Genomic DNA, 4,226 nt, shown 5'->3' on the forward strand with positions numbered 1-4,226 from the left:
TGAAGTCAACCTCGCTTATAACCCATCTTTTTGAAAACCAGGATCAATGGTTGCCTGTCTCCAGTGTTCTAGCACCACTTTGGTTTATCATGATATCTCAAAAAGCTTATTGACCATGGTTTAACAGTCTCACTTACAAATTATTTCACAGTCATAGGACATAATTCATCTTGTTACTCTGATCCCTTGAGCAAATTTAAAGAGGCTAAACGCTCTCTTAAAATCTCCACATATCTTGGGCTTCAAGTCTCTTTTAACTGTGCTTGTCTGATGCTTTAGGTTCACCAAGCATTCATTTGTGAGAAATACGGAGGCAAAAATAGGAATGAGTTTTGCCTTCCCTCTGACATCTATTAACATTATTCCATCTTCTTTGAGCTGTGTATGTGTTCTCTGTTTGATGCATTTTTTTGTTGATAGTATCTTCCACAAAATCTATCTCAATTTGATATTTAGCCTCTTGACACTGCTCTGTGTCACATGTTTCCCTTCATCTCCAGTTTTGTCCCATGGCTTTCATCATTTGTTCATCTTCTTTCTTTGTTTTTACTAATCAGAGACCAATCTGAGTATAGCCTTCTTATTTCTTCTTCATTTACACTTGTATCCTCCAAATTTCATTTCTGAGTGCTTCTTATGCCTTTTGTGCTATATTCTCTTTTTGTAGTTTCTGGCCAATGGGAGAGGTCCCATTGCTGCTCTGTACCTTCTAAAATTAGCTTTTCACAGCCCACAGCCCTGTAGAGTAAAACCCAAGATGCTGTCCCCCAACTTTCTTTCACTTTCACATCACAGAGTTTGTGGTTAACTTGGCAGCCATTCCTCTCATTGATTCCCCTGACTTTTGAGACATAAGAGAATTTTTTAGCCCCTCTTTTTTTTTTTTTTTTTTTGAGACAGTCTCGCTCTGTCACCCAGGCTGGAGTGCAGTGGCGCAATCTCGGCTCACTGCAAGCTCCACCTCCCAGGTTCACGCCATTCTCCTGCCTCAGCCTCTCCAAGTAGCTGGGACTACAGGCACCCGCCACAATGCCTGGCTAATTTTTTTGTATTTTTAGTAGAGACGGGGTTTCACCGTGGTCTCAATCTCCTGACCTCGTGATCCGCCCGCCTCGGCCTCCCAAAGTGCTGGGATTACAAGCGTGAGCCACCGCGCCCGGCCTAGCCCCTCTTTTTTAAGAAGGGTGGTTGAAGGATCCTTTTCCAGCTGTATCCTTCTGTTCCAATTTTGTAATTTGCTTCAGAGACATCCCACCCATACCTTTCATTGGACCTGAGGGACTGTGTTGTCCAACCCCCACTGGGAATTAAAGATTGGTTCAATGGGTAGGATGGAGATGGAAGTATGAAGGAGTCCCACACTAGGGCTGCAGGAGATGCTTTGAAACTAGGTGTTCAAACAGATCCAAGAGTCAAAGAGGAAGCTGGGTTCAATAAACAAGAAGAAAAGTCTCAGCATTTTGCTGAAAACTGAGGCAGATATCAAAAGCCAAAGAAGGCTGGGCACTGTGGCTCACGCCTCTAACCCCAGCGCTTTGGAGGCCAAGGCAGGCAGATTGCTTGAGATCAGGAATTCAAGACCACCAGCCTAGCCAACATGGTGAAACTCCATCTATACAAAAAATACAAAAATGAGCCAGGCATGGCGGTGCACACCTGTAATCCCAGCTACTTGGAAGGCTGAGGCATGAGAATAACTTGAACCTGGGAGGCAGAGGTTGCGGTGAGCTGAGATCACACCACTGCACACCAGCCTGGGTGACAGAGCAATACTCTGTCTCAAAAAAAAAAAAAAGTTAGAAAAGGAATAGTACGTCTGGACAATTACCTTCAGCAAGCATTATGGCCCAGAATGTGTGAACAAGAGAGCCTTAGGCAAATTTCTGGCTGTTTGTTTCTCTTTAAGCTCTTACCCAAATAATCTCTACCTCCTTTTTTTCTGTAAATTTCCTGGATTTCCACTTATAAATAAAAGTGTGTATTTTTACACCATGGAAAGCTATGCAGCCATAAAAAAGAAGATCATGTCCTTTGCAGGAACATGGACGGAGCTGGAGGCCGTTATCCTTAGCAAACTAATGCAGGAACAGAAAAGCAAATACCACAGGTTCTTACTTACAAGTGGAAGCTAAATGATGAGAACACATGGACACATAGAGGGGAACAACACACAATGGGGCCTATTGGAGGGTGGAGGGAGAGGATCAGAAGAAATAACTAATGGGTACTGGGCTTAATACATGAGTGATGAAATAATCTGTACAACAAACCCCCATGACACAACTTTACCTATGTAACAAACCTGCACATGTATGCTGAATTCAAAATAAAAGTTAAAAAAATTAAACAAGTAAGTAAATAAACCTGGCAAGTGTATGTTTTATGATCATCTAGTTCCTGCCTCCTGTGTTGATTTTCCTTCCTTCCTTCCTTCCTTTCCTTCCTTCCTCCCTCCCTCCTTCCCTCCCTCCCTTCCTTCCTTCCTTCCTTCCTTTTCCTTCTTTCTTTCTTCCCTTCCTTCTTTCTTCATTGCCAGATTCCGATATTGAATCTCATCTCTCTAGGTGTTGGTGGTGAGTATTAGACATGAGTAGCTTCATTGCACCAAAATTGCAAATCCTCCTCTTTTATCAACTATAGCCTATGCTTGGTATCTAGACACCACAATGACAGCTAATTTTATTGAGTATTTTCCATGTACCAGACACTATTCTCTGTTAAGTACTATATGCTAATTGTGTAGATGAAGAAACTGAAGCACAAAATGGTGAAGTTACAGCCCAATGTCGTACAACAGGCAAGTGGAAGAGTCAGAAGCTGAACCCTGGTAATTTGGTCATAGAATTCATGTTCTTAACCACCTCATCAAAACTAGTTATTTTCCCAAGACCGTTTTTCTTGTCATTTTCTCTGGAGAATTACCGAGACCTCCTTTATTGTTATTCTTTTTTCTCCAATATAACTAACGTCCTCTTTGGTTTCATATTTTAGTTTCATCTATGTACATTTTTAGTATCCTAACTTCTTTCTTTCTTTAATGTATTCATGCACCACTCTATAAATATTAATTGAGTGCCTATTGTGTTATTAGCAGTAGGCGTGTGGTCCTTAACTTTAAGGAGAATCAGTCCTGACCAGGGGTTCTGATTCAGGTCTAATTCATATCTTTAAGGGGTCCATGTACCCACAAAGTGTTGTGCGAAGTGTTGTGTATATATTCATTTATGACTTTGAGGGCCTGTGTGAGAACCGATGGCCTAAAAAGATACAGAAATAATGATGATACAATGACATCCTGATTAGACCCAGGAGCCGTGCTTCCAAACATGCTTTTTCAATCTTTCTAAGAAATACTACATCTGTGTCAGGGTCAGTCTTTTCAATATTATAAGATATTTCAATACCATCCACTGCTATCAAAAACTGGAAAAGGCCTGAGATTTTATCCTACTTACAAGCTAACAACTTAGCCTGTCACAGTTTGATGGATGCCAACAGAAGACACAAAGCTCCTGGGTCAGAGACAAAAGACTTAATTACTCTCAGCAACAACATAGCTAGAACAGTAGATTGCATCAGCTCCCTGATCCCCAATTCCCACAAGGCAATGTGAAGAGGACCAGCTGACGCCCACTCATGCAATGAGTTTCATTACAGGAGAGGAACCCTGAACTTAGAGATCTCAAATCTTTCATAATGGGTGGTAAGCCTCCCAGAAGGTGACATTATTTATTCTACTAGACAGTAAGCATTCTTGCTTATTCTTCTGCAGGGAGACACTGTCTTTATCTTCTGACACTGTTTGTTATACAAGCATCCTTGAAAAGATAATCTGGAACAAAAGCAGTCAGTGCCTCTGGTCACAAGGTGTACACATCTCTAGCATGTGACTTGTACCCACTGTGGTAATCCCTCTGTCTTTGTCCTTTCTCCTCACCCTTGCCAAGAACTGAATCCTAAATGCCATCTGATAACACTAATTCAGTCTTGAAAAACAACTGAGATTTTTAATAATTAGGGGGAAGGAGTGATGCGAGGCCTACCTATAAACAAGGGAGACATGTCAGGGCAGAGATGTCGGGGGTCTTTGGGTCAAAACATTGTATATTTCCTTCTTCCCAGGTAATTTATGCTGCTGTACTGGACAGAGACCAATTATGGAGAGTGGAAAAAGTTTCAGTCCTGTGAGTATGAAACAACTGATAGCTGCAGAGCCAACAGTTCTA

Source organism: Nomascus leucogenys, chromosome 22a, assembly GCF_006542625.1.
Source record: "Nomascus leucogenys isolate Asia chromosome 22a, Asia_NLE_v1, whole genome shotgun sequence".
NCBI classification, from domain to species: Eukaryota; Metazoa; Chordata; class Mammalia; order Primates; family Hylobatidae; genus Nomascus; species Nomascus leucogenys.